At 40.6% G+C, this 23,099-nt stretch overlaps 1 long non-coding RNA gene across 1 annotated transcript; it reads right to left on the bottom strand.

Moving 5' to 3' along the window:
- Positions 1-6,844: 6,844 nt before the first annotated feature.
- Positions 6,845-22,526, bottom strand: LOC148775095 (uncharacterized). The gene is made up of 4 exons (XR_016039586.1): positions 22,333-22,526; positions 15,118-15,201; positions 14,202-14,287; positions 6,845-12,178 (listed from the first exon to the last, which is right to left on the bottom strand). It is a non-coding gene; the product is annotated as an uncharacterized LOC148775095 (long non-coding RNA).
- Positions 22,527-23,099: the final 573 nt, after the last annotated feature.

The raw sequence follows: 23,099 nt of genomic DNA, 5'->3' as shown, positions 1-23,099 counted from the left end.
TCTACTTCTATTTTTAGCTTATTTCAGTAGAAAACCCATCAGTTTATCTCAGCAACATTAGATTAACAGCTTTTTAAAAATTGAAGTGTAGTTGATTTACAATGTTGTGCTAATCTGCTGTACAGCAAAGTGACTGTTTTACCCACACATGCATTCTTTTTAAAAATATTCTCTTCCATGATAGTTAATCCCAGGAGGTTGGTTATAGATCCCTGTGTGATAGGTAGGACCTTGTTTCTTCTCCAGTAGGCTAGAAAATTTTTCAAAGGTTAGAACCACGCCTTCTACTTTTATTTGAGTACTTTGTACACAATTGATATGTAGTAAATTTTTAAAGTTTTATCCCATCAGTAAGTAAAACATTTACAGGCAATAATAATTTCTTTGAAAGAAAACTCTTATTTTCCTGTTAAGCAGAGATAATTACTATCATCAGTTTAGCATGACCCAAAGAGTGGCAAACATTTTCTGTAAACAGACAAATAGTAAATATTTGAGGCGTCTTGGGCCTCGTGATCTCTGTCTCAACTGCTCAACTCTGCTGTTGTGGTGTGAAAGCAGCTGTAGGCAATAGAAGATAAGACTATCACAATAAATGTGTGTGGCTGTGTTCCAGTCAAACTTTATTTACAGAAACAGGCTGGCTGGATTTGGCCTACAGGCTATAGTTTGCTAACTTCTATATATCAGTTCAGTTCAGTTCATTTCAGTCGCTCAGTCGTGTCCGACTTTCTGCGACCCCATGAATCACAGCACGCCAGTCCTCCCTGTCCATCACCAACTCCCAGAGTTCACTCAAACTCATGTCCACAGAGTCGGTGATGCCATCGAGCCATCTCATTGTCTGTCGTCCCCTTCTCCTCCCGCCCCCAACCTTTCCCAGCATCAGAGTCTTTTCCAGTGAGTCAACTTGTCGCATGAGGTAGCCAAAGTATTGCAGTTTCAGCTTTAGCATCAAGCCTTCCAATGAACACCCAGGATTGATCTCCTTTAGAATGGACTGGTTGGATCTCCTTGCAGTCCAAGGGACTCTTAAGAATCTTCTCTAACACCACAGTTCAAAAGCATCAATTCTTCGGTGATCAGCTTTCTTCACAGTCCAACTCTCATATCTATACATGACCACGGGAAAAACCATAGCCTTGACTAGACGGACCTTTGTTGGCAGAGTAATGTCTCTGCTTTTTAATATGCTGTCTAGGTTGGTCACAACTTTCCTACCAAGGAGTAAGCGTCTTTTAATTTCATGGCTGCAATCAGCATCTGCAGTGATTTTGGAGCCCCCAAAAATAAAGTCTGACACTGTTTCCACTGTTTTTCCATCTACCTCCCATGAAGTGGTGGGACCAGATGCCATGATCTTTGTTTTCTGAATGTTGAGCTTCAAGCCAACCTTTTCACTCTCCTCTTTCACTTTCATCAAGAGGCTTTTGAGTTCCTCTTCACTTTCTGCCATAAGGGTGGTATCATCTGCATATCTGAGGTTATTAATATTTCTCCCGGCAATCTTGATTCCAGCTTGTGCTTCTTCCAGCCCAGTGTTCCTCATGATGTACTCTGCATATAAGTTAAATAAGCAAGGTGACAACATACAGCCTTGACGTACTCCTTTTCCTATTTGGAACCAGTCTGTTGTTCCATGTACAGTTCTGACTGTTGCTTCCTGACCTGCATACAGGTTTCTCAAGAGGCAGGTCAGGTGGTCTGGTATTCCCATCTCTTTCAGAATTTTCCACAGTTTATTGTGATCCACACAGTCAAAGGCTTTGGCATAGTCAATGAAGCAGAAGTAGATGTTTTTCTGGAACTCTCTTGCTTTCTCCATGATCCAGCGGATGTTGGCAATTTGATCTCTGGTGCCTCTGCCTTTTCTAACACCTGCTTGAACATCTGGAAGTTCACGGTTCACATATTGCTGAAGCCTGGCTTGGAGAATTTTGAGCATGACTTTACTAGCGTGTGAGGTGAGTGCAATTGTGCGGTAGTTTGAGCATTCTTTGGCATTTCCTTTCTTTGGGATTGGAATGAAGACTGACCTTTTCCAGTCCTGTGGCCACTGCTGAGTTTTCCAAGTTTGCTGGCATATTGAGTGTAGCACTTTCACAGCATCATCTTTCAGAATTTGAAATAGCTCAACTGGAATTCCATCACCTCCACTAGCTTTGTTCGTAGTGATGCTTTCTAAGGCCCACTTGACTTCACATTCCAAGATGTCTGACTCTAGGTCAGTGATCACGTTATCCAGGTTCCTATGCAATATTGCTCTTTACAGCACTGGACCTTGCTTCTATCACCGGTCACATCCACAACTGGGTATTGGTTTTGCTTTTCCTCCATCCCTTTATTCCTTCTAGAGTTACTTCTCCACTGAGCTCCAGTAGCATACTGGGCACCTACCGACCTGGGGAATTCCTCATTCAGTATCCTATCATTTTGCCCTTTCATACTGTTCATGGGGTTCTCAAGGCAAGTATACTGAAGTGGTTTGCCATTCCCTTCTCCAGTGGACCACATTTGGCTGTGTTCCATGTGATCAGATCAACTAGTTTTCTGTGATTATGATTTCAGTGTGTCTGCCCTCCGATTCCCCCCGCAATACCTACCGTCTTATTTGGGTTTCTCTTACCTACCCCACGCCTGAGGCCAGGGCCGGCGGCCGAGAGGAGCTACCCCACGTCCAATAGGCGGTGGCTGTGCGGGCACAGGAGGGCCGAGAGGAGCTAGTCCATGTTCAAGGTCAGGGGGGCGGCCTTGAGGAGATACCCCTCATCCAAGGTAAGGTGCAGCGGCTGCACTTTCTTGGAGCAGATGTGAAGAGACTTCTGTATATACCATCCTTTAAATCCATATGTAATATGTAAGGTAATATATGTGTAATATATAACATATATATGTGCTTAATCACTCAGTCATGTCTGACTCTCTACTCCCCATGAACTGTAGCCCACCAGGCTCCTCTGTCCATGGAATTTTCCAGGCAAGAATACTAGACTGGGTTGCCATTCCCTTCTCCAGGAACCTTTCTTATCCAGGGATGGATCCTGCCCATCCTGTATCTCCTACATTGGCAGGTAGATTCTTTACCACTAGGGCCAACTGGGAAGCCCATACATATCTACACTGGTTTTTAAAAATGACATCCTAAGGTGGGAGGGGAATTTGGGGGAGAATGGATACGTGTATATGTTCCGCTGAATCTCTTTGCTATTCTCTTGAAACTATCTATCTTAACACTGTTAATCAGATATACCCCAATACAAAAGAAAAAGTAAAAAAAAAAAAAATGACATCCTAAGGATATTGCTAAATATCCTTTCAAATCTTGACGCCTCTGGAGATTGTCTGTCCCAGAGCATGATATTTAATTGCCCCAAAGGGGGCAAATACTGATACTTTAGGGTGGTAAAAGCAAAAACAAAGCCTCTCAGCTTTTGCAATGGTTTGTGACCCTCCAAAGTTCAGCTCTACCAATAAAATCTTATTCTATAGCATTTAATTTGGGGGAGATGAGGGTTAGGTAAAAAAACGTCTTAAGTGTCTTCTTAGGAAAATAATAATGAAAAATATCGAGAAACACTGCTATATGAACCTTTGTCTTTGATTAGGATATTTTTCAACCCTGTAGTTGGCAGATAACTGACAAATTGTTTCTAACACAGCTAATTCTTCTCTGTAGACTCACAAATGACTTCTGTTCAATGGAGAAGACCATTCTTACCCCCAGTACCCATCACTTTGGAAAAAGCTAGTTTTGTGTCTATTTATAAATTTATTTCCATGTTCATTCACCCTGTGTAAATGTGTGGTTCTCTAATTTCTCCACTGAATTGGTTGAAACACTTGCCTAGTGTCGTTATTCAATAATAATAAGTTAAATAAAAACCTTTGACAAATGTATATTTTATCTTATGAGAGTCATAGTGTCACCTTTTCAAGAAGATACAGTTAACAATGTCCATTGGTTTGTCACAATTTATTTTCACTTGACAATATATCAAATATCTTTCCATGTCATTACATGTATTAAAGATTATAAATATTCCATTAAAAGAACATATTTTTTAAATGATCTTGTATTGTTGGAAAACAATGAATAGTCATTTTGTGAACAAGGATAGATTCCTGTCGTGAAAACCCTCAGAATATGGAAAGTCATGAAGTGTGTCAAAAGTCTGTTACTTAATTTTTTTGGCATACAGCTTGTTTGCTTTCAGTTCTATGTTGACTTTTTCAAGGATGTGGGCCAGTGGACATAAAGGCCAAGCTATTTTCACGGCTCTGTTTGTTGACAGAAGGTTGCATGGGTCACTCCTATGAATCTAAGATCATCTGGGGGAAAGTGCTGTGCCTTGGCCTTGTCAGAGGTCCACACGGGGTGCAGGACTCCAAGTACATTGCCATGCTTTACTTGGCTTAAAGTACCTGGTCAAGAATCCGGTTTGGCTTGCAATTTATTTCAGAAACATGGAAAGGCCACTGTTTTTCTGGGCTTTACCTTATATTGCCAGCTCCTAAACTCTTTACCCTATTACTGCACAGACCCTAATTTCTAGCTCCTACAAAAATGTTCTGTATTCTTTCAAAAGTTCAGTATTTAAGTAAAAATTGTAGAAATGGACCTCTTCCAATTATTTATCCTTTATTTACCTCTTATTTAAGCTTGCCTCCCTCCAACCCTCCCTCCCACTCTCTCCTTCAGCCCTTCTCCCTCTTTACAATTGCCAAGTGAATGGGCAGCAAGTCTCAGAATAACAGTTTTAGCTTCCTTTCAGGAAACCAAATAAATGTTCCATCCACAGAGGGGAAGGCAAAAGATAAAGTCATTTTTATGAAGTAGATACTAGTTATAGGATCCGCGTCGTGAGATGGAAGTCACCTCATCCAATATCCTATAAAACAAGCTACTCTTACATGTCTGCATTGGTGGAATAACTAACCTATTAATATTGTTTTCTCATTGTTAGGGAAAACCCCCATAAAATGTAGCACTTTCAAGATCAACCAGCACTTTATAAAATGATGCCAAATTACAACCAGAGGCAAGAAAGATAATCTCTGATTTTTAAACTGAAGATCTCTGATTTTAAAACTCCTAAATTTTGACTTTTGGTAAAATCTACTTCACATTTTGGAATGCAATCCTTTGGTAAATGTCTGCAATTTTTTTCAGTAATCTCTCCGCCTACAATAGCATCTAAATTAAGCACTTACATTTTAAATATGATAATGCGCTTTCTCTTTATTATATAATTGCATCTCAAACATTAATGACAAAATGGCAATTCCAATTAAAAAACAAGCAAAAATCTAACCACCGTAAAGTCAAAATGCGTATTACAAGCATACTCAATCTCACTAACAAAACAACTGCCAATAAAAATGTGTGTGTGTTTTAACATCTTAATCATTTTTAGGTGTACAGTTCAGTGGCATAAAATACCTTCATATTGTTGTGCAGCCATTGACATGTCCATCTCCAGAAATTTTCATCCTCTCTTCAGCCCCTGGTAATTGCCATTCTACCTTCTGTCTAAACGTGACTGCTCTAGTAATTCATATGAATGAAATCATATAGTATTTGTCCTTTTGTGATTGGCATATTTTAATTAGCATAATGTTCTTAAGGTTCATCTATGTGGTAGCATGTGTCAGAATTCCCCTCCTTCTAGAATAGAAGGAACATACCTCAACATAATAAAAGCTATATATGACAAACCCACAGCAAACATTATCCTCAGTGATGAAAAACTGAAAGCATTTCCCCTAAAGTCAGGAACAAGACAAGGGTGCCCACTCTCACCACTACTATTCAACATAGTTCTGGAAGTTTTAGCCACAGCAATCAGAGCAGAAAAAGACATAAAAGGAATCCAAATCGGAAAAGAAGAAGTAAAACTTTCACTGTTCGCTGATGACATGATCCTCTACACAGAAAACCCTAAAGACTCTACCAGAAAACTACTAGAGTTAATCCAATGAATACAGTAAAGTTGCAGGATATAAAATCAACACACAGAAATCACTTGCATTCCTATACACTAATAATGAGAAAATAGAGAAATTAAGGAAACTATTCCATTCACTGTTGCAACGAAAAGAATAAAATACTTAGGAATATATCTACCTAAAGAAACAAAAGACCTGTACATAGAGAACTGTAAAACACTGGTGAAAGAAATCAGAGAGGACACTAACAGATGAAGAAATATACCGTGTTTGTGGATTGGAAGAATAAATATTATGAAAATGAGTATACTACCCAAAGTAATTTATACATTCAATGCAATGCCTATCAAGCTACCAACGATATTTTTCACAGAGCTAGAACAAATGATCTCACAATTTGTATGGAAATACAAAAAACCTCGAATAGCCAAAGCAATCTTGAGGAAGAAGAATGGAACTGGGGGAATTAACCTGCCGGACTTCAGGCTATACTACAAAGCCACAGTCATCAAGACAGTATGGTACTGGCACAAAGACAGAAATATAGATCAGTGGAACAAAATAGAAAGCCTAGAGATAAATCCACACACCTATGGACACCTTATCTTAGACAAAGGAGCCAAGAATATAAAATGGAGAAAAGACAGTCTCTTTAACAAGTGGTGCTGGGAAAACTGGTCAGCCACCTGTAAAAGAATGAAACTAGAACACTTCCTAACACCATATACAAAAATAAACTCAAAATGGATTAAAGATCTAAATGTAAGACCAGAAACTATAAAACTCCTAGAGGAGAACATAGGCAAAACCCTCTCCGACATAAATCACAGCAGGATCCTCCATGACCCACCTCCCAAAATATTGGAAATAAAAGCAAAAATAAACAAATGGGACCTAATTAAAATCAAAAGCTTCTGCACAGCAAAGGAAACTATAAGCAAGGAGAAAAGACAGCCTTTAAAATGGGAGAAAATAATAGCAAATGAAACAACTGACAAAGAATTCATCTCCAAAATATACAAGCAGCTCCTTCAGCTCAATTCCAGAAAAATAAACGACCCAATCAAAAAATGGGCCAAAGAACTAAACAGACATTTCTCCAAAGAAGACATAAAGATGGCTAACAAACACATGAAAAAATGCTCATCATCCCTCAATATCAGAGAAATGCAAATCAAAACCACAATAAGATACTATTTCACACCAGTCAGAATGGCTGCTATCCAAAAGTCTACATGCAATAAATGCTGGAGAGGGTGTGGAGAGAAGGGAACCCTCTTACACTGTTGGTGGGAATGCAAACTAGTACAGCCGCTATGGAGAACAGTGTGGAGATTCCTTAAAAAACTGGAAATAGAACTGCCATATGACCCAGCAATCGCACTCCTGGGCATACACACCGAGGAAACCAGAATTGAAAGAGACACGTGTACTCCAATGTTCATTGCAGCACTGTTTATAATAGCCAGGACATGGAAGCAACCTAACCTAGATGTCCATCTGCAGATGAATGGATAGGAAAGCTTTGGTACATATACACAATGGAATATTCAGTTCAGTTCAGTTCAGTTCAGTCGCTCAGTCGTGTCCGACTCTGCGACCCCATGAATCACAGCACGCCAGGCCTCCCTGTCCATCACCAACTCCCGGAGTTCACTCAAACTCATGTCCATCGAGTCGGTGATGCCATCCAGCCATCTCATTCTCTGTCGTCCCCTTCTCTTCCCGCCCCCAACCTTTCTCAGCATCAGAGTCTTTTCCAGTGAGTCAACTCGTCGCATGAGGTGGCCAAAGTATTGCAGTTTCAGCTTTAGCATCAGTCCCTCCAATGAACACCCAGGATTGATCTCCTCTAGAATGGTACTCAGCCATTAAAAAGAATGTATTTGAATCAGTTCTAATGAGGTGGATGAAACTAGAGCCTATTATACAGAGTGAAGTAAGCCAGAAAGAAAAACACCAATACAGTATACTAACGCATATATATGGAATTTAGAAAGATGGCAATGATAACCCTGTATACGAGACAGCAAAAGAGACACAGGTGTATAGAACAGTCTTTGGGACTCTGTGGGAGAAGGTGAGGGTGGGATGATTTGGGAGAATGGCATTGAAACATGTATATTATCATATGTGAAACGAATCACCAGTCCAGGTTCAACGCATGATACAGGATGCTCGGGGCTGGTGCACGGGGATGACCCAGAGGGAGGATAAGGGGAGGAGAGAGGTGGGAGGGGGGTTTAGGAAGGGGAACGTATGTACACCCGGGGCAGATTCGTGTCAATGTATGGCAAAACCAACCAATATAATATTGTAAAATAAGCCTCCAATAAAAAATAAAATAAAATACATAATTGGACCACACACACAAAAAAGACTATGTAGCATTATAAAAACAGGTTGTATTAATAAATAACCATATGTGGGTCTATAATATATCAAATACTTATGATTCATGTTATGCAAAAGATATAGGATAAAAATGAAGAAAATAAATAAAATACTATGTATTGCAGTGGAATAGTTTATTTTTTTAACAAATGTTTTATTAATTTTGTGATGAAGGAAAAAGAAATCTCGACATTTTCCTGCTATTGTTTGCTGTTACTAGACATATCACATTCCTTTTTTTTTTTTTAAAACTTATGCTTTCATTCCAATGGAACTAAGTTTTTGGAAACCCGCTTTGTTTATTAAATTGCAATCAAATAATTCTAGCTCAATCTCCTATAGTTCTAGTAAGGGGAATATGACACATTTGACACATTAGTGTAACTTAAGTGTCACAACTTCTCCATTCATTGCAAATTTGTACAGTTAAAATTTTGAAGACATTATGGCTCCGAGGATTAGTGGTTGAGATTGGGGATGCAAGGTCAGCCTCTTGGCTTCCAAGGAAAGTACTTCCTTTCATTGTGCCCTGAATGTGTCTATACTGTGAGATGGAGAACAGGATTAGAGAGTTGCTATTGAGATGTGAATTATCCTTGGCTCTGGCAAGGCTGTTGGGAGTTGCTTACATATTTTTGAGAGAAATATTTTGAAAGATGAATGGTTCCTTAGCTCTGCTGGGGCCTCCTCTTGGAACTTAGTGACTTTGGCTGTCACAGCAAGGGGGAAGCTGAGGCAGGACAGATAGCTGGACAATAGTTGGAGCCCACATCAGATGAAGGCCAGCATGAGTTCAAGGCCTAGGGAAGGAATAAATGGGCTGAGGAGTTAGTGGGGGATTGGGTACTTGGGATAGTATAGGGAGGAACTGGGAACAAAGGCAAGCCAGGGTGGAGTTTCACACAGAGATGGAGCTGGCTCAAAGCAAGAGTCTATGCTCATGGGAACAAAGGGCGGACACAGTCTTGAACATTAAGCCTTATCAGAGAAAGCAAAGGCAAGAGACAGGAGCCAGGGATGAAGCTGGGCTGAAGCCCGAAGGAAGTCTGGTGTTGTAAACAAGAGCAAGGAAAGGCTGGAATTCTCGGGGAGACTTGGGGCTTCCTTGTGGCTCAGTTGGTAAAGAACCCACCTACAATGCATTAGACCTGTGTTCGATCCCTAGGTTGCAAAGATCCCCTGGAGAAGGGAACGGCTACCCAGCATTCTGGCATGGATAATTCCATGGACTGTATAGTCCATGGGGTTGCAAAGAGTCAGACACGACTGAGCAACTTTCACCTTCACCTCTTTCTGACTCCAGCTGCCTGTTATAATGGCTCACATGTTCCAAGTGCAGAGAATTCAGTGTTCAGAGTGCCCCAAAGGAAACTCAACAGCTTATGATGAAATGCCATACAGATTTCTGGATGAGGTTTCTCAACCAGCATCTTCCTTAAGACACCACCACTACTCCAGAGTCTATAGATTGAAAAGAACATTTGACTGCTGGGAAGCCCTTTCTCTTGAGAACTGTGGCTTACAAGAAAACCAGATCTCCGTCGTAACTGCCCAGATAAGCAATACAGAGTTCAAATATTTCTAATGCTATTGGTAAGCATTTGTCATTTCAAACTATCAGGGATAGATTCTCTGATTTTTACAGATGATTTTTAACCTTGGAGGATGTGTGTGCACAGACGCACATCTCATTCCTCATTTAGATATTTACAACATGTATACTGTTGACCTTTGAACAATGTGTTGGTTAGGAATGCCAGCCCTCCACACAACTGAAAATTCACATACAACTTTAATGTCAGTCATCTGTATCTGTGGTCAGCAGCTGCATATTCAACCAACCAGCAATCATGTAGTTCTGTAGTGCATATTATTGAAAAACATCTGCATGTAAGTGAACCATGTCATTCAAACCCATGTTGCTTGAGGGTAAATTGTTTGTGTATACATTTGAATAAATACATATATATTTACATATCTGTATCTACATATACATATATACACACTTACATGTATATTACCTTTTTTCAATTTGAAAGTATATTTTTATTGAAATATATTTGACAGAAAACATTGTGCAAATTTAAGGTATACTGCATGTTGACATGATATTTGGTATATTCTAACATGATTAGAGAGATAGTTAGCTTCTCTATCATGTCACATAATTATCATTCCTTGTTTGTTGTAGGAATAATTAAAATTTAGTTTCTTAGTGAGTTTGATTATAATCCAATGTCTATATTCACTATGCTCTGCATTAGATCTCTGTGACTTTTTTATCTACTAGTTGCAAGTTTATACCCTTGAACAACATCTCTCCTTTTCCCTCCACCCCCCAGCCCCTGGCAACAGCCATTCTATTCTCTTTTTCTGTAAGTTTGGCTTTTCTACATTTCACATATAAGTGATATCGCAGTTTTCGTTTTTCTCTAACTTTTCTTGCTTAGCATAATGTTCTCAAGTTCCGTCTGTGCTGTTGCAAACAGTAGGATTTCCTTCTTCCTCATGACAAGAGTCCACCTATCTATCTCAAATCTTCTTTAACCATTTTTCTATCTTTTTCTCTTAAAATTTTCTTATAAAATATGTTGGCTTTGAATTGAAGTCACCTTGACAATTTTTTGTGTTCCATACATGTCTTTCAACTTTTCACTAGATTTAATATAGACTAGAACATGGCGTTGGAGAAGGCAATGGCACCCCACTCCAGTACTCTTTTGCCTGGAAAATCCCATGGACGGAGGAGCCTGGTAGGCTGCGGTCCATGGGGTCACTGAGAGTTGGACACTGAGCAACTTCTTCATTTTTCACTTTCACGCACTGGAGAAGGAAATGGCAACCCACTCCAGTGTTCTTGCCTGGAGAATCCCAGGGACGGGGGAGCCTGGTGGGCTGCCATCTATGGGGTCTCACAGAATCAGACACGACTGAAGCGACTTAGTAGCAGCAGCAGAACATAGAGTATCTTGTGGAAAGTTTTCATGGACTCTGCCCTTCTGTGGTCTCACCGATACTGGACTGAATTGTTTGTGGGAGCACAAAGCAAGGTGTCTTAACAATGCAGACAGCAAACAGCCCAGTTTTTCCTGTAGCCAATAGACGCTGGCCAGTGTGGCCCGTTCCGTGTGACTTTCTTGACCTTCTAAGTCCTCTCTGCCACTAAGCAGTCACTGACCAAACCCTGGTTAGGCTCGTAAGTCCTTGAGACCTTGATCTTTTGGTTTCTGTCTGTTTTGGGCCAGCATCACCCGGCTATAGCAAGAATCTTTCTACATTGGTTTAAAGAGAACCCTCCACCCTTGATATCTGAGAAAATTCCACATCTCCCAGCATTTCTCAAGTAATATCTGATCACCCTGGTCTACCATCAGCAAGAATTCTGTTAAGTCACTTTACATAGAAATCCTCCCTTGGGACTTCTTTTTTGGTCCATTGCTAAGGCTCTGTGCTCCCAAGGTAGGGGGCCTGGGTTCGATCCCTGGTCAGGGAACTATATCCCACATGCCACAACCTGACACAGCCAAATAAATGAATAAAAATAAATATTAAAAAGAAATCCCCCCTTTCCCCTATAAATAATATAAGTAATCCCCTTGTAATTTTCCATCCACTGACCTCCACCCTTGACTATAAATCCCCACTTGTGCATGCTGTTTTTTAAACTGAGCCCAGTTCCATACTGAGATCTCTTTTCCTCTGTTGTATCTTTCTGAATAAAATATATTTTTACCACTTCAACTACCATCTAGCTTTGACTTTCACAGTCTCCGCTTTAAAACTTTCTGCCACAGTTGCCTTTTGAGCCATTTGCCTTCCATTTCATTGGTGCAGAGTTCTGTAAATTAAGATGATTTAGGCATGAGTTGCAGAATCATAGACCTGTGTTGAACTCCAGCCCTTTCATCTGCTAGCTGAGTGGCATTTTTGAGAATACTTTATCCATTGTACCTCAGTTTTCTTATTTAAAACGTGGGCATAAATGGAGAAACATAGAGAATAGACTTATGGGGAGAGGGGAGGAGAGGGTGAGACGTATGGAGAGTAACATGGAAACTTACATTACCATATGTAAAATAGATAGCCAATGGGAATTTGGGAGGGAGGTTCAAAAGGAGGGAATCTATGTATACCTATGGCTGACTCGTGTTAAGGTTTGACAGAAAACAACAGAATTCTGTAAAGCAATTAACCTTCAATTAAAAAATGAATTTTTAAAAAATGGGCATAACCATACAGATCTACTAAGATTATGAGGAATAAATGAAGTAACACTTGCGTAAGTGCTTAGGGCAGAATAGTAACATAATAAATGATATTATTATCATTTTGGTGGGGTTGCACAGTGAGAAGAAATGTGGGAATATTTTATAGTGAGAAAACTGTTATTTAAAAGTGTATTTCTTTTTTATATATTCTTTTTCATTATGGTTTGTAATACTGAATATAGTTCCCTGTGCTAAACAATAGGACCTTATTTTTTTATCTATTCTATATATAATAGTTTGCATCTTATAGTCCCCCCAAAAGTATGTTTTTGCTGTTGGCGATATCAAGTCAACTTGGACCAGACCTTCTTTTTCTAGAAAGAACTAGTTAATGGCTTTTCTTAGAATCATGGATGTGTAGTAACAAGCTTACTTGTTTATGGAGCAATATGAAAATACTTAAATCATAATCAAGAAAAATATCATGGCATTGAGTATACAATATGATCAAATACTTATAATTCATGTTATAAGAAAGGTATAGTATAAAGTTGCAGTAAATACTTGAAATGCAGATGTATGATGGTGGTAGAACAGTATTTTATCTGACCAGACCATTGTCTGGCCAACCCCTATCAATGCTCTTGGCAGATAGGGGTTGCTGGTTGGTGTTTGCAGGGTGGGAAGACGGAAGACATATTTACATGAGGTACCAAGGAACTTTTAAAAATCAAAGGGATTGAGATCTTTAACTCTTCTCTTGTGAGGTTCAATATTGTTAGAACGTCTCTGGCCTCATGGACTAAGGTGTTTCCAGTTGAAGGCCCTGACCGGAAAAGGAGACCAGGTTTCTCCCACCCAGGAAGGAAGTCACTATGAAGAAGGGAGGGTTTAGGCTTGTGACGCATGTCCCAAATAAGGTGCTAGATGGTAATGGGAAGACTGGGTCGGTGTTGCTCATCCAACCCTCAAAGAAACTCTACAAAGCGGGACCTGGTTTTATCCCTGTTTTTCACTACAATGCCTCGGCATAGAGAAGTGAAGAAATCTGCCCAAGGTAAGAGTGTGAGGAGAAGGCAATGCCAAGCCACTCCAGTACTCTTGCCTAGAAAATCCCATGGATGGAGGAGCCTGGTAGGCTGCAGTCTGTGGGGTCGCTAAGGGTCGGACACGACTGAGCGACTTCACTTTCACTTTTCGCTTTCACACATTGGAGAAGGAAATGGCAACCCACTCCAGTGTTCTTGCCTGGAGAATCCCAGGGACGGGGCAGCCTGGTGGGCTTCTGTCTATGGGGGTCACACAGAGTCGGACACGACTGAAGCAACTTAGCTTAGCAAGAGTGTGAGGAGGTCATTCAGAGCCGAGACTTGAACTTGTTTGTCTCTAGGATCCTTGCATCTCACTACAATCATTGTCTTATCTAGATCCTTATGTGGCTCTTCTCCTCAGTTGACAGAATTAAGAAATGCAAGTTGGAGTTGAGGATTAAGACATATACTTCAGTGAGAAAGGTACTGGCAATTAAAAAGAACCCCAAAAGGCTTTGAGGTTTCCTGGCCTCCTGCAGGAAGGTAATGATTATGTGATGTAATCCACATTCTTGCCTGACTTTTGGAAATGAAAGAAAACAAGAATTTTCAAGATGATTACCTAAGATTAAAGGTCATTCTGTGGCCATGTTTAGTTGGTTGTTTTTCCTGTGAAAACTTGATCTTTCCGGACCTCAGTGATCTCATCTGTAAAATAAAAGTGTTGTACTAAGTCATTGTTTAAGGTTCTTTTCATGCCTTAAAGTTTGTGAGGGCAGGAATTTACAAACTTTTTTCCTGGTATTTAACCTTTGGCCTTAGCCTCCTTAGCACTATGATGGACTGAACTGAAAGTTGATGTGATGGGTGAGGAAGCCAGGACAAAGGACTTAAGGGAAGTTATGAAGCAGGGACAGTTTTCACAGCTAGCTATTAAATGGTTGAAAGGAAAGAATTCAAGATTTAAGAAACCAGTGGGTAAAGCAGAAAAAGTTGAAGCTCAGAAAAGGCTTTCAGAGGGATTACACAGAGAAATGGTTGAGATTTGGTTGTGCCTTAGATTTTAGCAGGCTGTGAATAGATTGGCCAGTATGAGTCAGAAGAAAGAGTTAGCCGTCACAGGGCTGTGGGTGATGGATGGCTGTCTGGCGTCTTGACCTTAACCGTCACAGCCCCAGTCTCTAAAAAGCTGGTATAGCATTGACACTATTACCAATAATTCTGCTCCCAACTACACAAAGCTTTCTTAGTCTTAGTTCAGGTAAAAGGATAGATAGTAATTAAGTAAAGGAAAAGTAAAAAACAAACAACCAAAAAAAAAAAACATAGATGGGAGCATATTTTACTCTGAATTGTTTGAAAGAGTAACTACTTTTGTTTCCTCTTCCCTCCATCTTCTCATCTTCCTCCTTTTTGCTCATTACCCACTTCTTTCTCCTTCCTTTCTCTCTGGTTCCCTTTCCTCACCCCTTCATTCTTTCGTCTCCCACTCCCAGCACTTACAACACTGTGTTTAAAAGCTCTTGCTAGGGACTTACCTGGTGGTTCAGTGGTTAAGGCTCCATGCCTCCAATGCAGGGGTGCAGGTTTGATCCCTGGTTGGGGAGCTTATATCCCATATGCTACAACAGAGAAAAAAAAAAAACAACACCAAATAGTTTAAAAAATCCAATTAAACCAAAAAAAAAAAAGTCCATTCAGAGCACTGTGGCCAAAAAAAATAAAGGAGACATGTTTCTGGTTTCTCACATTGTTCTCAAGCAACGAGTGCGGTTCAGTCGCTCAGTCGTGTCCTAGCCTTTGTGACCCCATGAACCGCAGCACACCAGGCCTCCCTGTCCATCACCAACTGCTGGAGTCTACCCAAACCCATGTCCATTGAGTCGGTGATGCCATCCAACCATCTCATCCTCTGTTGTCCCCTTCTCCTCCTGCCCTCAATCTTTCCAATGAACACCCAGGACTGATCTGCTTTAGGATGGACTGGTTGGATCTCTTTGCAGTCCAAGGGACTCTCAAGAGTCTTCTACAACACCACAGTTCAAAAGCATCAATTCTTTAGCACTCAGCTTTCTTTATAGTCCAACTCTCACATCCATACATGACTACTGGAAAAACCATAGCCTTGAGACAGACAAAGAATGTGGTAAAACATTGTAAGGGTTTCCCTGGTGGCTCAGTGGTAAAGAAACCGCCTGCCAATGCAGGAGACCAGGGTTCAATCCCTGGATTGGGAAGATCCCCTGGAGAAGGAAATGGCGACCCAATTCAGTATTCTTGCCTGAGAAATCCCATGGACAGAGAAGCCAAAGAGTAAAAAATCCTCCCTCATATTTATTTTCCTTATTTCCATCCTGTCTGTGCAGCCCTAACCCAAATCTGCTAATGTTCTTTCCTCTTCTTCCTCTATTTCTCCCCTTTTCCCTTCTAAAGCTTGCTCTGAGGATTGGATGACTAATGGCTAAAGATTTTCCTTACGTTGGGAGAAAAAAAGTCTCCTGAGGTTCACTGTGTCATATGAAGCAAATTTCAGACATAAGATCACTCATTAGTTGGGGTTTCCTTCTGTCTCTCTTTTATTTTAATATTGAAACAGATATACAGAGGGTTTTAAAAAAATAAGTTTCATTTTTTTTTTGGTGAGTAGTGATGGTATTTCTAGGACTTTACTGAGTGCTTACCATGTGCTAGGTGCTTAATATATGATTTCTAAACCTTGTTTTATCACTCCACTGCTACTCTCAATTCATAGATGAGAAAACTCAGAGCAGTTAAGTGTTAGTTGCTCAGTGGTGTCTGACTCTTTGCAACCTCATGGACTGTAGCCTGTCAGGCTCCTCTGTTCATGGGATTCTCCAGGCAAGAATACTGGAGTAGGTAGACATTCCCTTCTCCAGGGGATCTTCTTGACCTAGAGGTTCAATCAAGGTCTCCTGCATTGCAGGCAGATTCTTTACTGTCTGAGCCACCAGGGAAGGCCCAGTCTGAGGTAAAATAGCCAGAAGTAGAATTAGAACATAAATCTGTCTAACTCAAAAACTCAAACTCTTTTCACTACCTCTGTGCTTTAATGACAGAGGGAATTCCATACAATCTTTTTATTCCTCCTCGGAATAATTCTACTTTCAAGTTCTCTGTTTTTTGTTTTCGTTTTATTTCTTAAACTTACGAGGTAAGGCACATGTTTAAGCTAGTGAGCAACGGAACGGACGGACGGATGGATTAGCTTTGAGATACAATTGGATTCCTTCTAGGTTATGCAATGAGTATCTGCTCTGTTTTTGTTATCAATTGTAAACTCTACTGTGATATTCGATTAAATTTTTTATTAATTAGAAAAAAGTCTCAGTGATATCATTTTTTAAAGTGAAGACTTTTTCCTCTTAAAAACTGATTAATGCTTATTTATAAAAACACATGTAGTTTCATACATTAATATTCATGGTGCAAAACACAGATGGACTTATAGGCATTAACAAAAGCAAAAGGAAATTGTAAGTGTTCTTACTGCTTGGTATCACATATAGATTTAATAGAAGTTCCCAGAAAAAAAAATCTCACTTCGATGTTGTACACCTTTAAAATAACATTGTGAATTTTTTTAACCAATTTAGTTCAAAAGATTGTAAAAGAAACCTAATGGATTGTTAATTTTTTAATTTTAACATTGATTATATCATTCTTGGTGCATTAATTTGCAATGAGACTATTATGCCAGTATGCTTCTGTTACAATATAATAATCAAGAAGGGAAAATTTAGCATTGAACTGAGATGAGTTGTAATAGACTGTGACATTAATTTGTGCTCTTCCTATCATGAATTTGTATCAAATTGTTGAACTGATGCAGGTCATGTCCATATTACAACAGAATTTCATGACATATTTATGTGGTGCCTGTATATTAGAGGCAGAATTTAAACAGTGGTTCCTTTAACCCATCTGGGTGTCAACACTTTCATCTGTAGATACAGATTCATTTCAGTTCAGTTCAGTCGCTCAGTCGTGTCCGACTCTTTGCGACCCCATGAATCACAGCACGCCAGGCCTCCCTGTCCATCACCAACTCCCGGAGTTCACTCAAACTCACGTCCACAGAGTCGGTGATGCCATCCAGCCATCTCATTCTCTGTCGTCCCCTTCTCCTCCCGCCCCCAATCCTTCCCAGCATCAGAGTCTTTTCCAGTGATTATATTGCATCAAAAGAGTGTCTGACACATTGCTAGCATTTGGTGTGAGTTTACTATTATAATTTATGACCCCTATTTTAAGAGCAGGAAAACTATTAGTAAGGGTGCCTGTAACAACTGTGCTTGAAGCTAAAACTGCCAGTGGTCAGAGATATTAAATCTGTTTAAATGTGGACCTAATACAGTTTACAATCCATGAGAGAGGTTTGGAGAGAAGGACTTGGACCATATATGAGGGGTGGGATCTTTAACAGGGGAGAGCAGGGAACAACATTCTGATGTCAGCCATCAGTTAAACTTAATTTTCTGAGTTTTCCAAAATGTGAGTCCAGGAAATGCTCAGGAAGAAATTTCAGTGCTCCATCCAAATAAGCTTTAAAAACATTGTGTCACCTACTCTCTTCTTGGAAACTCACAGTATTCATTTACATAGCAAAGGCTTAGATATATGTGAAAAAGAATTCTGCTTTAACTTAATTCCACCTCACTTTTCTCAAACTTATTTGATAATGGAACTCTTTAAAAATATACCACCTTTAAATAGCCTGTATAATTAGTCCTCCTTGGAACACATCTAGAGAAATGCTGATTCATAGAAAACTCAAAATTCAGCTACTTTTACCTTTCTAAAATTCATGAGTTCGAGACAAATTGTACTGACAAATAGCCTCTCCAGTTTACCTTTACATCCGTATTTAGATGTAAATAACTTATCAGCCACGTGGTAGGTAGTGAATTCATAAAACAAGGTAAGAAGATCAGATGCCATGTACATGCCAGATATGTCTCTGTTTGATTTTGTGTGTGTGTGACTTCCTCCCTCCCTGGCTCCCTCTGTCCCTTCCTTTCTTCCTCCTTTCTTTCTTTCCCTGTCTCTCTTTCTTTCTCTCCTTCCCTCTTTCTTTCTTTTCTTTCTGTTCTTTCAGTTTCATTGAGCTATTAATTGACAAACAGCACTGTATAAGTTTAAAGTGTACAGCGTAATGATTTGACTTACATGCATCATGAAATGATTGTCACAATATGTTTAATGAACATCCATCATCTCACATAGATATAAAATTAAAGAAATAGAAATAAAATTTTTCCTTGTGATGAGAACTCTTTTTAGGATTTACTCTCTTTAACAGCTTTCAAACATAACATGCAGTAGTTTTAATTATATTTGTCATATTGTGCATTATATTCCTAGTACTGATTTATCTTATAACTGGGAGTTTGTACCTTTCGTGCAATTCCCCCTCTCCTGACTCCCTACCTCTACTCACCACAAATCTGATCTCTTTTCTATGAGTTTGTTGGTTTGATTTTGAAGTATAATTGACCTCCCACACTGGATTAGTTCTTGTTGTGCAACATAGTGATTCACTATTTCTATACGTTACAAAATGATCACTGTGATAATTAGAGTTACCATCTGGCACCATGCAACGTTATTTCATTGTTGACTATACTCTCCGTGTTGTACATTTCATACCTGCGGCTTATTTATTTTAAAACTGGAAGTCTGTACCTCTTAATCTCCATCACCTATTTCTTCCCTTCCCGACTCCCTTCTCTGTTGCGTGCATGCTCAGTCGCTCAGTAGTATCTGACTCTTTGTAACCCCATGGAGTGTGGCCCACCAGGCTCCTCTATCCAAGGCATTTTCCAGGCAAGGATACTAGGGTGGGTTGCCATTTCCTACTCTAGGGATCTTCCCGACCCAGGGATTGAACCCACATCTCCTGCATTGGCAGGTGGATTCTCTACCACTGAGCCACTGGGGAAGTTCCTCTCCTCTGACAACCACCTGTTTTGTTTTTTGTCTATTTCTATAACTCTGTTTTGCTGTTTATTCACTTGTGTTTTTAGACTCCACATATAAATGAAATCATACAGCATTTGTCTTTTCTGTCTGACATATTTCATTTAACATCATACCCTCCAGGGCTAGCCATGTTGTTGCAAATGGCAAGATTTCATTATTTTTTAAGACTGAATAATATTCCATTGTACAGATATACCACATATGTGTATATCCATATATATTCCAGCAGTGTATGCTTCTTTGGCCACCAGAGCCATATGCTCTAGGGATGCTCCGTATATGGACTATGTGGGTCTTCCTCTGTGCCGGGCTGAGTACTGTGTGTGGTCTGGTAAGCAGTGGGCCTTGGTCTTGTTGGTTTCCAGGCCCTGTCTTGTGCAGAGGCTGTTGGCCACTTGTGGATAGGATCAGGTCACTAGGCTGATGGCTGCAGAGATGTGGGGGCCCTAAGGATAGTACTGGTCCACTGGTGGGTAGAGCCAGGTTTCTTGGTAGATAGTTTCAGGCCTGGGATTCCTGAATCTCATGTCAGCTTACATGGCGGTGGAGCCAGTTCCTGACATGACTGACTGTTGTGTGGTCCAAGGTGTCCACCCACTGGTGATTGCAGCCAGATCCCAAGGCAGCTGACTAGGTGTTTCAGAGCTGGTGCCAGCCTGTTGGTGGGTGGGCTGGGGTCCTAACATGGCAGGTGACAAGGCCCAGGGATTCTGGGGCTGGTGCCTGCCCCTGGTGGCTGAGGCTGCTCTTGGAGCTCATAGCTACTCCACTGGGGGCTGAGCTGGATCTTTGGGTTTTTGGGCTTTGGGGTTCCCATGGCTAATGCTGGTGCCCTGTTGTACAGGGCCTGATGTCGGGCCCTCTGGTGAACAGAGCCGTATTCTGGAATGGCTGTGGGCTCAGAGGCTCAGCTAGCCTTCTGATATGCATGGCCATGTTCCTGACTGGCTAGTTGCTTGGCCTGAGGCACACAAGTCCTGGTGTCAACAAACTGGTGGATGGAACTGGATTCAGTGCTAATAAACTAGAGAGGGAATTCCAGAATTGTGCTTGTCAGCACCAGTGTCCTCTTGGTAAAAACAAGCTCCCCAAAGTGGCTACCACCAGTGTCCATGTCCCCAGAGTTCCAGGTGCCTCCTGCCTCTCTGAGAGGCTCTCTAAGATTAGAAGATGATTCTGACCCTGGATTCTTTTAAATTACTGCTCCTGCTCTGAGTCCTAGAGTATGTGAGATTTTGTGTGGACCCCTTCAGAGTGGAGTCTCTATTTCCCACATCTCTCTGGTTATCCCCAAAGTAAGCCCTCCTGGCCAAACAAAGCCAAGCATTCTAGGCACTCATCTTCCTCATGCAGGGTCTCTGGGCGGGGGAGCCCAATGTGGGGCTCCGATTCCTCACTTCTTGTGAGGACTCATCACCCCGTTTGTTGGTTGCCCACCCAGTGACATGGGTCTTGGCCATATCTCCTCTCTGCCCTTGTACTTGTCTCTTTGTGGTTCCGTCTTTATATCTTTATTTGTAGGAGATCTTTTCTGCTAATCTTCTTGTCTTTCTCATCAATAGTTGCTCTATAAAGAGCTGTAATTTTGGTGTATCTGTGGGAGGAGGTGATCTCAGGGTCTTTCTACTCTGCCATCTTGGCCACTCCTCACTATTTGATTTTTCAGAAAAGCATTTTAAGACCCTATAACCATGTTTATAGTCTCATTTCAGTCTCTTGAGGACAACAAAGATGACTCTGGGAAACTGCCATAGGGAAAAAACACATGTCATACCTGGGTAAATTTGCATCCAATAATCTAGGCATTGCTAAGTCTTGTTCAATAATTATTTAGCACTTTGTGCCAACAGTGCTAGGTATACTCTAGAAACACTTAACTGTCATGTACTTTATGATTTATATCTTAAAGCTCTTCCTTTCCCATATTTTATTAGTTATCTGTTGCTGCATAACAAATTACTCCCAAATGTAACAGCTTAAATAACAACCATTTATTATCCTTACACCTTGGGGGGGCCAGACTGCAGCCAAGGGGCTGAAGTTGTCTTGAGTTATGGCAAGGGGAGAATGTGCTTTCAGGCTCACTCATGTGGTTGTAGGATTTAGCTCTCTGTGAGCTGTTAGACTGCTGTGTAGCCATCAGCTCTGTTACTATTGGTTGTTAGCTGAAGGTCTCCCTCTACCCCTTGCCACATACACCTTGGCACAGGGCAGTTCACAGTATGGCAGCCGGCCCTCATCAGATGAGCAAGTGAGAGAACAGGAGAGGATAAGCAAGATAGAAGCCAGAGTCTTTCTGCAACTTCATCTCAGAAGAGACATCCTATCACTTTTGTGACATTTTATTGGTAGGAAGCAAGTCACTAAGTCCTTTCCACACTCAGGGGAGGGAATTATACCAGGGCATGAATACCAGGACACTGGAGAAGGAAATGACAACCCACTCCAGTGTTCTTGCCTGGAGAATCCCAGGGACGGGGGAGCCTGGTGGGCTTCCATCTATGGGGTCACACAGAGTCAGACACGACTGAAGTGACTTAGCAGCAGCAGCAGCAGCAGCAGCAGCAGGGATCATTAGCAGCCATTTTAGAAGCTATCACACACATTAAAAATATATGGCATGGGAGTGTTATTCCACTAAATGGGCCTGGTACTTTCGAATATGTTGACATTAGTCTGGTTCAGAGTTTATAAGTTCATGCATTAAATTTTAATAAAATATTGAATGATAAAATAGAGAAATTTATACTTACCTCAGTTCATTTCTAAATAAATATAGGACACTGTATTTATTTGGAAAGAATGTCTTGGTATTCTCTGGTTAGGTGGTAAAAGAGGTCTAGAAAGCAAGGGTCAGTACTCTATGTCCAGAATGATGCCACAGAGTGGAGTTTGAAGTCCACAGCTATGGAACTCACAGGGTTCTGAGCAGAGTCAATTAGATCTAGCTATCTGATCAGCAGATGCTAATACTGACTTCTGAGTTACACTTGTTTGTGATGTGGAGAGTTAAAAATAGCCTTGGACTTTAGGTTTTTATTTAGACCTGATGATCAGAGTACAAACTTGCATGACTTATCTACTGATGAGAAACAAATTGCCTCTAAACATAGCAGTTTAAAACAACAAACATTTTTAGTCCACAGTATCTATGGGTCTGAATTTGAAAGTAGCTTAGCTAGATGGTTCTGACTCAGTGTCTCATGAGGTTTGACTCAAGATGTCAGCAGGAGCTGCAGTCATCTGAAGGTGTGACTGGGATTAGAGGATCTTCTAGGATGACTTGCTCACACAACTGCTGGCAGGAGTATTCCTCACCAGGTAGATCTCTCCATAGATCTGCTTGAGTATCCTCATGACACGTCATCTGGCTTCCCCCAGAAGATTGACTTGAGACAAATAAACAATAAGGAAGCCACAACATCCTTTATGATCTAGTTGAGGAAGATATACACTTTTGCCATATACTGTGCACTAGATGTGAGTCATTAAGTCCAGTCCACACTCAAGGGGATGTGAA

Source organism: Moschus berezovskii, chromosome 17 (genome assembly GCF_049115385.1).
Source record: "Moschus berezovskii isolate FMDL1 chromosome 17, NW_MosBer_1.0, whole genome shotgun sequence".
Classification (NCBI taxonomy): domain Eukaryota; kingdom Metazoa; phylum Chordata; class Mammalia; order Artiodactyla; family Moschidae; genus Moschus; species Moschus berezovskii.
This window is presented reverse-complemented; position numbering and strand designations above follow the sequence as displayed.